A 14059-nucleotide genomic window follows, 5' to 3' on the forward strand; every position below is an offset into this window, starting at 1 on the left:
AGTAGATTTTGGAACTTTAAGTATATTTTGGAACTTTAAGAAGACTTTGGAACTTTAAGTAGATTTAGGAACTTATAAGTAGATTTTGGAAACAAATAGAATTTTGAATTATAAGTAGATCTTTGAACTATAAGTAGATTTTGGAACTTTAGGTATAATCTTGAACTATAAGTACATTTTGGAACTATGAGTAGAATTTGGAACTATAAGTAGATTTTGGAAGTTGAGGTATAATCTTGGGGCTTGCGGTTGGTGTAGTGGTTAGCGCTGGTTGGAACAAGGGCCTTTCTGCAAGGAGTTTGCATGTTCTCCCCATGTGTGTGTGGGTTTTCTCCAGGTTCTCCGGCTTCCTCCCACAGTATCAAAACCATGCAAATTTGAGGATTAGGTGAATTGGTCACTCTAAATTGACTGTAGGTCATGGTTGTTTGTGGCCCTGCATGCGATGGACTGGCGAACTGTCCATGGTGTACCCCGCCTATCACTCTATAGCTACGTTTACACTAGCTGGATATTTTTAAAAACGGATATTTTCTTCCCTCCGTTTTCCAAAATAACTTTGTGCACACATTATCGTTTTACCAAAAAGTTTCCGTTTATATTAACCCGCATTAATATGCTGTCGAGAGCCATCATAACTACGGCAACCCTGTGGGCCGTAGAAGAAAGCCATACAAGCCAATCAGAATCCTCATCGACACCAATAACGACGACTGACCTCTCACCCTCGATGTATGGACGTATGTCAGTATGGCGACCCTCCGGTGGAGGATACAGCGGTAGATAATGGATGGATGGCGGTATAATCTGGAACTATAAGTAGATTTGGGAATTATAAGTAGGATTTTAAGTCTTTTTAACTGATCTACAGTTGGACATTGTTGGCTTTTGACCTCTGAACCTTGTCAGAGCAGGAACTAAAAAAATTGAGTTGAGCTGTAGCATGAAAAAGTGCCATTAGATACAGATACTGCACTGGTTTAATTACATTCACATTAGTCGTTTTTCTTCAGTTTTTCATGAGGATTAAATATCATGTGTGCTCTCTCTCTTAAACCTCAGTTCCTCCTGAGGAGTTTTGGACAGAAGGGTGTGAGTGGGAGTGGGGTTAGAAATATCTCCCTGTCCCCTGGTGTGCGCGATGCTGTATTAAAGCCATATTTCGCGTCACGCGTGGCAGATATACGGCGTGTCTTAAACAATATGAACTATGTGTTAAGAAATAAATTGCTTACACCAGTGGAATTCTTACAGGAACACTTCAATCCAGACCCTCAAGACCCCGGCCCGTCGTTATTTCCTGCACATTTTTCCTCCCCGTGCCAGCAGACACGGATACTGATTGTAATAAACCTGCCGGCGCCGCTGATGTTGTGGGAAAAGCTACGGCGACAGTGACAGCGACGCTCGCCGTTCGTCTTCCTCGTTTACACTTTCTTTGATTTCACTGAACTCAGCAGCAGCAGCAGCAAAAGCTTAAATCCAAGAAGATCCCAAAAAATCACTGGCGAGCGTGACCTCATCTTTAACCCTATATGCCGGCAGGGGTCGGCTCCAGCTGACCTTGTGACCCTCGTGTGGAGGTTAAACGCTGCGGTCCATTAACATCGAAACTCTGAAACTATATAGGAGCAAAGTCCACCAGTATTTCTGATATGTGTATTTAAAAAAACAACAACAAAAAAATACTGTATTTAGTCCAATTTAGACCAATTAAGGACTACTTAATTCTTATTTAATAAAATACCTTGATTAAGACATTATCCTCCTGTAACAACGCAGTATTTCTACGATCAGTGTTTCGGCCGTAGTTCACTCTGGGAGTGTAGAAAATAAGTTTTTACTGCATCTAAAAGTTGATAATAATTTCATATTAAAAGACCGAATCTGGACTAATTTGAATGTTTCCCAATATCAACATATACAGTACTTTGTACAGATGCTTATGTCTGATGAATAGGTCTCTGAAACCTAGCTGTGAGGAGGTGCTTTCAAACTTGTGCACAGATACGGAGATCTGAGTGTTTTTATTTTGAAAACCTGATGTCAATTACCTTAAAAAATCAGCTGTACTGCAGGCTTTTTTATTTTTATTTATTTATTTTTATTTTTTTACCGTTAATACATCCCTTTGTAATTCAGGCGTTAAACTTCAGATACGTCAGATAGTTCGACTACAGAGAAACGAGTGTCAGCGAGCTTGATAACAGTCGGATAACCTCTTAGTAAAGGTCTTTCAATAGAGTAAGAATGAAGTAGTCACAGAGTATGACGGCAACGAGAGCTTGTGTAAAATAAAATACTTTCTTTTAAAGAACACGATGATCGTGATGTCATAAGAACACGTGACTACACCGTACTCTACCGCAAAGTTTTCTCGGATTCAAGTTCGGGGAAAAAAACACATGCATCAATCGGGGAAACAACAGCGCTCTTTACGTGGTATTTTGCTCACGCAGACAGTGCAGCGACTATAAGTCTGGGGTTAAAAAAACAAGAAAGTGTTATTTCTGTTTGCCTCTCTTTAAATGAGTCACAGGTATGAAGACGGTCGAGGTTAGAGGTTGCGAGGAGGAGGCGGTGGCTCCCTGTAGACATGGTTTAAGGCTGGGGGGGATGAGGGGGGGCGAGGGGGGGCGAGGGGGGGCGGGGCTGAGCAGAGTAAACAGGCAGTAATTAAGACGAGAATATTCCCTATCATTGCACTTTTCATCCCACAAAGGAGCTTCAGAAGATTTTCTTTCTCTTCTTTCTTTTTTTTTCTACACACAACGCTAATTTTCTCACACGTCAGCCACTCTGCTGTGCCACTGGAAGAGTCACTGTGTGTGTGTGTGTGTGTGTGTGTGTGTGTGTGTGTGTGTGTGTGTGTGTGTGTGTGTGTGTGTGTGTGTGTGTGTGTGTGTGTGTGTGTGTGTGTGTGTGTGTGTGTGTGTGCGTGTGTGTGTGTGTGCGTTGCTGAGGCCTTGGGCGTCTTTAACGCCAATTAAGAACAGGGGCAGAGAAACCAACCCCCGCTGAACCAGCAGGTGCTGACAGGGAGGAAATGAAGAAAACAGTGAGATAAATCTGTGTATAGTATCTGGGCTACACTACTATGATTATTAATAATGTTATTATTATTATTGTCCTTATTAGATATGCATTTTAGCAGAGAGCTCTCTCTAGTGTTGCATTACATTCACGCTGAACATGACGCAAATATTCCACACTTTATTAAAGTCAGTGCAAATGTAATAAGTTATTATAATAATAATAATAATATATACATAATAATAATAAGAAGAGCAACAAAAATAATAATGTATAAATGCAGATATAGCATATATACAGACCTTATTCACTGAAAAATGTGTCCTGCCACGGCTAAAGAGGGCGCAAGTCGGCCCAGCGCAGAACAAGTAAAACTTGAAAATGTTTTTTATTAATATGCACGTGACGCTGCTGCTGCTGAGCACAGTGAGTGTGTGTGTGTGTGTGTGTGTGTGCGTGTGTATGCGTGTGTGTGTTCAGCGTTGAATGAAGACGGACACGGAGAAACCGTGTGGCTGTGGCTGTACTTCTTAACAAAGACAGAGACAAACACAGATCTCACTTCTGCTATGTGAGTGGACTCGGTCGCACTTCAAGTTAGCGATCTTCATGCTAACGTGTTAGCATTAACGTTAGCAGACTTCATCGTGGTTAATAACATACGAGTAAAACGGGATTAATGGGGAGTAAAAACAGTGATTTTAGCTCGCGGGGACACAGGAGCTGCTGGTCTACTGCTGCCTCGTGTGGTCACTTTGTGTCACTGAGGTCAATCTGAACAAAGGATTTCAAACACTGAAGTCACAAAATAAGACATTTGAACTTAGTGATGGAGGCAGCAGTGGATCAACAACTCCTGTGTGCTGTGATGTTAAAATCACTGATTTTCTTTATGGGGTTTGGTTTGGGAGAGTGAGTGGTTTACAAACTTCAGTTTCCTGTTGGAAAAGTCTGTCTAACTTTGAGATAAAGACATCATTTTAAGATATTGTAGACTTAAAGTTCGACATAGACATAGCTTTTATGAGGTGAGTCTTTGGTTTAAGTGGCTAAAAGTCTGTTTTCTTTGTCTTAGCCTGAGCTCTCGCAGTCACACTAACAGCAGTGGAACATATTAAAGTGTTGCCTCAGCTCGGAGAACACGAGGCCAGCGCCGTAATTAGCTCACTGCTCATTTGTGTCAGCCACACAGTAACTCAGGCCGTAAAATATCTGCTCGACTGCTGAGTGATGGCCGAGGGGGAGAAACAGAGCGGCAGAGGGACAGGCTGATTTGTGACACTCGAGCCGAGCTGCTTGTATTTTTAATACAACACTACAGGAGTTATTTGTCCATCAGATATAAACATGAGTGATGAGGGAGGAAGCAGGGGAGGAGGAGGAGGAGGAGGAGGAGGAGGAGGAGGCGGAAACAAGTCGTGACTCAGGCCAAGAAAAAGACTGAGTTATCTGCAGATGTGCCAAAAAAAATAAAAACAAAAACGATTCAAAAAAATGTCAGGATAAAGAATAAAACACAAGATAATAGTAAACATGTTAAAGGCTACGCAACAAACTCGAGGCTCGTGGGCCACATTCGGCCCCCAATCGGTTTCATGCGCCCCAAATCTATATAATGACTTATTTCTTTGTGTTTTTGAGCATTCTGATGCAAAACCAACACGCTTATTTTGAAATTCTCTATTGCGTCAACTTTGCAAAGAAAGCATCAAACACAATAATCTATAAACTAGTGTTTTCCTGTTGTAATTGTGGCAACAGCTGTAGCTTTTTATAAATAATAATTAAAAAACAGTGTCTGAGACAACAAAGAGGTGAACTAAATATTTTAATTGTTCAGTTTGGGAGTGTGGGAAAACATCATGAGTGAATCCTCCTGCTGATTTTGATCAATTTAAACAATATTTACTGCTTTTTCTCGTCTTTTGTTTTGCTTTATTTGTTTTATTTTTCACGTTGATTAGAATCTGCATTGATTTATAATCGCTGTAAAGACGATGTTCAGTCTGAGAGAACTGAGACTTTATCCTCTGTGACATTGATCAGGAGGTTTTGTGAAGAAAATAAAAAAATAAAAACAAGCACGAGCGAGGTTTGTGTGTGTGTTTCAGGTGTGTGTGTGTGTGTGTGTGTGTGTGTGTGTGTGTGTGTGTGTTTCAGGTGTGTGTATCTCCAGAGTGCATGGAGCCCTGAGGGCAGCCTGAGGGTTTGCCTCTAGCATCTGTTCTTACACCGACAAGAGCGAGACACACTGAGACGGAACCCTGCAGCTGCACACACACACGCACGCACACACACACACACACACACAAACACACACACACATTCCCCCTCAGGACTCTGCATTGACTTCCATTCACTTGGACAGACTAAAGAAAAAACCTCATCACGAACCTTAACCATAACCACAATTAAAATCTCAGTCCTAAAAAAAATTCGCCTCATCAGAAATGATGTGGTTCTGCCTCATTAGGACCAGGTTCTGGTCTCCATGAGGTCTACTGGTCCCCTCACCCTTAACCTTAACTATCACAACTAAATGTCTAACCTTAACCCTTAACCTTACATGTACTTATCTATTCATTCAGCCTTTATTTGACTTGGTAGAAACCATTCACAACCGGATGTGCCCGGACTAGTGCCCAGAGCAGGAGGATCTGCTGTTCAGGAGAACCGCTGTTTAGACCAAAAAAGCTCTTAAGGGTTAAATTTATTTAATTTAATGTTAATCAAACAACAATTTAACACAATATCTGAGCATATTTAACTCTTTTAATGTTACTTTAGGAGTAAAACAGTGACTCAACCACTGCAAACTCTCCTCACCAGTGATTGGGGCGAGTCTATTTTGGCTGCATCTTTGAATATTTCACACTTAATGAAAAGGTCGATGACGTTCTGATTAAAGGCAAATGACCACGACTTGTTAAAACCTCACTGAGGACTTTTTTTTCATTTTTAAAAAAAAATCTCATTATTATTATTATGCCTGAATCCTGAAATGTGAACCAGGATCAGATAAGACTGCTGTTATCATCTCTGCAGACTCCAGCGTCGGTTCATCGCGACGTCACAGCCAAGGAATGTCCGAGTGACACATCTGTCAAAAAATAATATCTGTATGTGTGTGTGTGTGTGTGTGTGTGTGAGAGGAATGTTTGTTTTTAAACGGCAAATTCCTTCCACTCAGCACTTTCACTGTCTCTGTCTCAACCCTGTGTGTCTCCTCTCACTGTCTCTGCACAAACACACACACACACACAAACACACACACACACACACATGTTCTGGTACCGCAGTCACAGTGTGGACACACATAGACACAGTGGATTCCTTATGGTTAGGATCCATAATGACAAAGTCAGGTCGAGAATAAGAAATGGGAGTTAAGTCAGAATTCTGAGTTTTCAAGTCAGAAATCTGACTATTAAACTTAAAGGTGCATTATGTAATAAATCTAAATCAACTGGCCATTAAATCCTCCTAATATGTCACAGAGACTCAGGAATAATGTTCATATAACAAACTGAACTCACCAACAACAACAGTACAGACAAAATATTTGCATTAAAAGCAATATTTCATGTTTGTTCAAATCATGTTTATGTTTTGAAATCATGTTTTGTCTTGTGGCGCCACCTACCGCCGTCTACCAATCATTGCAGTCAGTAGTTGTCTCAGCTGCAGAGCAACAACGGGTTGCCAGTTACGTCAGAAAACGAAACCTAAAAGACCTCGGTGTTTTGAATTTGAATGTAGTAACTGTTTTTGGCCACATTATCACATATGGCGCCTTTAAGAATAAAGTCAGAATTCTGAGTCAAATATTTTTTTCTTGTATGGCCCTAATCCTCTTCCATACAAACGCGATCCAGGAGTTACTGTAATGAGAAGAACACGCGACAAACCCTGTCTGTGTGTGTTCACTGTAAATGTGACGTTTTCACGTACTCAAACGCGTGCGTTGAGAAAAAAACTCTGAGCCAAAATAAACCAGCGTGGCATCATTTCTGATAGTGAACATGAAACTGTCTCATCCCTGAACGTTAGCGCTTTGATTATCGTCCGTCGCTAACAGGTTTTTCACATCGAGGAAAAAGAAGAAGAGGAAGAAAAAGACGAGGTGAGGAGAAGCAAATGAAATGAGAAAGGAGGAGATCGGGTGTGGAGAGGTGAGCCTGATGGCAGGGATGACGGCAGCGAGCGGCGGAGACATTGCGTGTCACATCCCATCAAGACACAGGGACGAATGAAAGCTACAGTATTGCACACACACACACACACACACACACACACACACACACACACACATATGGGCCCAGCCGAGCTTATCTGGAGCTGCGTGGCTGCGCGGCGGCCTCCATGCAGAGCAGCCGGAGCTGTCGGAAGAGGCCCGGATCATTTTGGACAGTATCATTAAATGCCATGTCATCACCCGTTATGGAGTAGTGCTCTCACTCCCTAGCGTCTCCCGCGGGACGCTGAAGAAGCCGCCGTCTGATAGGTGTGGAGTGTGTGTTTGTGCCTCTGGTAAAAAGGTTTGATGGAGGCGGAGGTGGAGGTGGAGGCTACGCTGTCGGCCGTGGAAATGGGATGATGGGATGGAATTGGGGCGGAGGGGGGTGGCGATGGTTTGAGAGACAGAATTGGCATTAAATTTCCCGACGCGGCACAAGGATTGACTTTGACTGGAGCGCATGGGGGCTGTTAGCTTATCTTTAAGGCCGTGTTTGTCACAGCACGGAGGGCAGCTCCGTTAGACAGGGCCCGCAAGAGAGAGAGAGAGAGGGAGGGAGAGAGGCGAGCGGAGCTGAGCGTGGGCTGAACGATATGGATAGGTGAAGGCTCCCGGTGGGACTCGCTGCCTGAGCCGGTGAGCCGCGCTGGGGGAACGAGAGAGGAGCAGGAGAGCGGCTAAATTGAAGGTTTATTTATCCAATTCGCTGTCAAGGTCGGCTTGTCGGCGAGCTGTCCTGTGTGTGTTCACAAAATGCCAAAATCTGGATGTATTGTTTAAAAAAAAAAAAAAAAAAGGGTAGAGACGGTGGTGGTGGTGGTGGAGGTGTGTGTGTGTGGGGGGGGGGGGGGAATCAATGACCTTTGGTTGCGTCAAGCTTCAAGCTGCCAGCAGCTCTTAAGGCTGTCCTTACCGGCCATTATGGTTGCCTTTTAAAAACAAGGCAGGGAAGAGAGGAGCTGTCGACGGAGAGGAGTCCAACACTGACATCAAAACACACACATACACACACACAAAACAACACGCAGTTCTACAAAAACACACACACAAACACAAACACACACACACTTCATGTACTAGCAGAGCTGCAACTCCTTCAGAATGATAAACATCCTGAAACGCTCTCACTTTAAACTTCCGCGTGTAACATTCAGCTGGATTTAAAGGCAGAACATGAATGGAAGTAGAGTAGAAGTGCACACATGCGTTAAAACGTTAAAATACTTTTGTTTTTGTCGGCTTAAATATACAGAGACGACCTCTCGTGAGCCGCCTTTTTGAGCAAACAGCAGCACAAAGTGATCGACTCACGTTGAAATTGATATACAAAGCATAACTTTCCCCTTAACTTCCATGTTTTTCCCATAACCATAACCTTTTACCCTTAGTGACCTTTCTCCCCATTAACATCACTGTTTTCCCTTAACATCCATGTTTTTTCCTTAAAGGGACACTGTGTAGTATTTATGGGTTTATATAACCCAAAATCCACTTTTTTATACATATTATGTGCTCCTGCATTGTCTAGTCGCTGTATAATAGTTTTTGTTTCATTTTCGTAGTGTTTCAAAAAGTCATGTAAAATAACATGGTCGCGGGCCGCGGTTGCATAGCCACTGTTAGCAGCGAGACGCCATGTTTCTACCGGAGCCTGTAAGGACAAATGCGAGAGAACAAATCAAGCGTCTCTTTACTTGTAGCTGAAGTCCCGCCTCCACTGACGGAGCAGATACGATATACAAAAGACACATCTGAATAAATACTAGAACCTCATCTGCTGACACGGAGAAAGACGACGAGGACGACATTTGACCAGCTGAGGATACCGTAGCGCTCAGGGAAGGGAGGGAGTGAGCAGAGGAGCAGTTTGTTGTTGTAAATTTCAGTCTCTCCTCTAGATGTCACTATAAACTACTTACTTCACCTTTAAAATCAATGTTTTTCCTTAACATCCATGTTTTATCATGGTAATTTTTACGACTAAATATAATATTTCTTACCTAATTCCCCTTTTAATGTTGTAATATTTCCTTGTATTGTGTTTAATTGTGTTACATTTTGATGTTTATAAATGTGCTTCAGAAATAAAGTTGACTTGACTTGACTTTGAAGGCCGCCGTAGTTCCCTGACGTGCTCTCTTTCTTACAGTGCACACTCTCAACCACTAGATGTCACTAATTCTTACAAACTAGACCTTTAAAGGGACACTGTGTAGTATTTATGGGTTTATATGACCCAAAATCCACTTTTTTATACATATTATGTGCTCCTGCATTGTCTAGTCGCTGTATAATAGTTTTTGTTTCATTTTCGTAGTGTTTCAAAAAGTCATGTAAAATAACATGGTCGCGGGCCGTGGTTGCATAGCCACTGTTAGCAGTGAGACGCCATGTTTCTACAGGAGCCTGTAAGGACAAACGCGAGAGAACAAATCAAGCGTCTCTTTACTTGTAGCAGAAGTCCCGCCTCCACTCTCTCCACTTCGTCTGCTACGTCCGCGGTAGCTCCGCCCTCTCCCTCGCCTCACGAACCTCATCTGCTGACACGGAGAAAGACGACGAGGACGACATTTGACCTGCTGAGGACACCGTAGCGCTCAGGGAAGGGAGGGGGTGAGCAGAGGAGCAGTTCTTTGTTGTAAATTTCAGCCTCTCCTCTAGATGGCACTATAAACTACTTACTTCACCTTTAAACAACAACAACACCGACAAAAAAACACCCGTAAAACTGTTGCTTTAACTCACAGAAATGGTCCATCTGCGCGTCGCTTTCATACGCTGATGATAATGCAGCGTTCATCAGAGAGACAACTGTTTGGTTTTCAGCTCATCCTCCATGATTGGATGGCACAGACGCACTAATCAGCTTATCCTCTCACATCTCAGTGAATCAGATTGGGAAGTGTGTGGGGGTCGCGGCGGCGGCGGCGGCGATGGCGGCTGATGGGCCATCCCGGTTCAGCATGACTAACCCTGGAAATGCAGGTTGAAAAGGAGAAAAGGGCTTTTGATGTAGAGCATTAATCAGTGAGGCTTCAGCTGGAGGTGCTAGCTACGACTGCCGCCGCCGCCGCCGCCATGTAACCATGCTATTCTTCAGAGGGACCACCACCCCCCCAACCCCCCACCACCACCACCACCCTCGTCAAAGTTCTGGAAGGCCTCTGTCAACGTGAAAAGAACATGACCTTTAAGATCGTATCAGCATGTTTGCTGGTGCATACACAGCCAACGAAAGGGTTCAGTGGCCCATCAGAGGAAGGAGACGCAGAGAGAGGAGAAAAAAAAGAAAAAAAAATCAGACAAGGAGAGAGAAATTGTAATTCACTCACAGAGCAGTTTGTTTGAGAGTGAGCAGTTTGAGGCCCGTCGAGAAAAAACCGAGATGCAAATCACGACCAACTCTCCGCGCAATTGTTTGTTCTATTGCGATCTAATTCCACGGAGCTCATTACGAGAGGCAAAGGAAACAACTCGGGAAGCAAAGACGTCGTTTTGTGTAACGTCCTTCTGCTTCCCCCCCGCGGCGCTGCTATGACAACAGAAGCACATTGCAGAGAGTCACTCACTGTGTTTACATGGGTGTTAAAAGTCAGATTTTAGACAGTAATTCAGTTTTCTTCAAGTCAAGTGAACATGTTAGTCTGACTAACATCGAGCTAGTCTTAGTCAGACTAACATACCTGGATAATGTGATTCATAGTCCAACTATTGCTGATGTAAACACTTGACTTTGTTTCCCTTAACATCCACACTTTTCCCTTAACCCTCACTCTTCCCTTAACATCAGTGTTTTTCCTTAACGTCCATGTTTTTCCCTTGGCTTTGTTTGTTTCCCTTGACCATGTTTTACCATAATATCCACACTTTTCCCTTAACTTCCACACTTTTCCCTTAACATCAATGTTTTTCCTTACCATCCATGTTTTTCCTTAACATCCATGTTTTTTCCTTGACTTTGTTTGTTTCCCTTAACCATGTTTTACCATAAAATCCACACACTTTTCCCTTAACTTCCATGATTTCCCTTAACATCTGTTTCTTTAACATCCATGTTTTCCCCTGAACTAACATGTTTTACCCTTAGCGTCCTTTCCCCCATTAACGTCAATGTTTTTCCTTAACGTCCATGTTTTTCCCTTGACTTTGTTTGTTTCCCTTAATCATGTTTTACCTTTAACATCCACACTTTTTCCTTAACTTCCACACTTTTGCCTTAGCTTCCATGTTTTTTCCTTAACATCTCTTTTCTTGAACATCCATGTTTTACCCTTAGTGTCCTTTCCCCCATTAACGTCAATGTTTTTCCTTAACATCCATGTTTTTTCCTTGACTTTGTTTGTTTCCCTTAACCATGTTTTACCATAAAATCCACACTTTTCCCTTAACTTCCATGATTTCCCTTAACATCTGTTTCTTTAACATCCATGTTTTCCCCTGAACTAACATGTTTTACCCTTAGTGTCCTTCCCCCATTAACATCCATGTTTTTTTTCCTTAACATCAATGTTTTTTCCTTAACGTCCATATTTTCCCCTCGACTTTGTTTCCCTTAACCACGTTTCACCTTAGCATTCACACTTTTCCCTTAACTTCCACACTTTTTCCTTAACTTCCATGTTTTACCCACTGTAACACAACACACAGATTGTCTGGATGTCGACATAAGACATTTATAAACTGTATTTTCACAGATCAGAGGTGAGTTTTTTCTCCAGAGCTCCATCGTCTATATGTTTACTATGTGTGTGGTTGTGTGTGTGTGTGTTTATTGAGTGTTATGAAGAGCTGATAGTGATGTGATGGTAGTCATCAGTCACCTCCTACAGTCTGTCTGTGAGTCTGGCCGCTCACTGTCTGCTCTGTCACACGCAACAAATACACAGCAGCAAATCTACTCCCACGTCCGCCCACAGACGACTGACCACACGAGGCAGCAGCAGACCAGCAGCTCCTGTGTCCCTCGCGAGCTAAACATCACATTTCTCACGAGACTCGAGACTTCGCGAGACCAACTGATTCGGTGACCCTGATCTTGCAAGTTTAGTTCTGCAAGGGTGGAGAGAGTGTAGAGTTCTGCATAGTTTAAATTTCAGCCTCTCCTCTAGATGGCACTATAAACTACTTACTTCACCTTTAACTCACTCGTTGTTTTGCACAGAAGCTCACGTCAATGGTGGAGAGAGAATGAGACAGTGGACAGTGTCTAAAACACCTGTCATGTCTCCACGTTTGTCCTGCGTAGGCCTCATATAGGGCATGAAACAGTAGGTGGCGTCGTTGCAAAAAAGGTAGACATTTTACCTAAATATCATCAAATTTACTTCTTTACTGCACAACATTCAAGCACTTTCAATGAGCCATGTCTGTTAAGGGGCTATTTTCAACTCCAAGGAAAATCACATTTCGTACAAAAACAAGGGTCTACTTTCTTGTTTCTACTGAAAATAACAACGATATAAATGCTTATTTTTTCCTTTTCTTGAATTTCACTCTTGATTCCTGTTTTTTCCACTTTTTGCAATCAAACTTTTTTTTTTCCCCATGAGGTCAGAGACCTGTGTCCCACGTATTCTGCCACACACGTGGCAAATGCCGTTATTATTATTATTCTATTCTTTTTTTCTCTATTTCTTTTCAACATCTTTTCAGTCGGAAAATTGCAGATTTGCAGGAGGAGGAGGTTTGTCGCTGCCTTGGGATATTTATCCCTGGAACATTTCCAGTGCAGATATTGTGTAAGCTCTCCTTTAACTGAGATAGAGAGAGAGAAAATGCTGAGGGAGAAACAGAAATTGTAATCACAGAAAGCTTCAGGGAAATGTAAGAGAGAGAGAGAGAGAGAGAGAGGGACCATTACATTCAGAGACTTTTCTCTTAAAAAAATAAAATAAAAAGATTGGAGTTAAAGTAATCAGAGAATGTTCCACTGAGACGACGACGTGTTAATGCAGCTTCATCTCTGAAGCCAAAGGGAGGAGGAAAAAAATACAGTTTCTTTGTTCAACTCTCAGAGAAACAGAACTAAGGAGTGGTTTATTACAGTCATTTCATAATCACAAAACAGAACAACCAGGATTTTCACGATATTTCAGGTCATCACAGGGAAGGAAGTCCTTTTTCTAATCTTCACTAACCTTCACTTCACAGGTTACTGAGTTATCAAACTACTACAGAGTATTAGGGCCAAACTGAAGAGAAATATATATATATATATATAAATATATTTTTTCGAGAATAAAGTCATAATATTAAAAAAACAAAAAGTTATGTTTATTTTGTTGTTTTTTAGCAGTATTTACACTGTAAATCAGGGTTCTCAAAGTCAAATGACCTGGGGGCCAATGCACATCTATTGTGGTCAAGAGGGGGCCGGCCTAGAGAATTAAAAGTACTAACCACTAACCCTAACCCCAAAAAAAAACTGTTATATTATTGCATATTGCATCATGATATCACACGTATGCTTAATAATACTATTTATGATGCAAAATCATTGTATTAATATCAAAAACAGACATTTATTTTAAATTACATAAATAATAGTGTGGACAACTGTAATTTGAATTTGTACCAGGAGCCGTTTCGGCCATTTGTGACTCAGACCCTAACAAGTGTATTTATATTTGTAACTGAATGTTGTATATGATACATTTAATAATGGGATAATTATGACCAAATGTCTTATTATTACACACTGTGTTTAAAAGACGGTGAGGTCATGGGCCAAGTTTTTATTATAACATGATATTGAGTGGGGGGGCCGCATTTAATCGATTGGGGGGCCAC

Source organism: Microchirus variegatus (assembly GCF_963457635.1).
Source record: "Microchirus variegatus genome assembly, chromosome: 14".
Classification (NCBI taxonomy): domain Eukaryota; kingdom Metazoa; phylum Chordata; class Actinopteri; order Pleuronectiformes; family Soleidae; genus Microchirus; species Microchirus variegatus.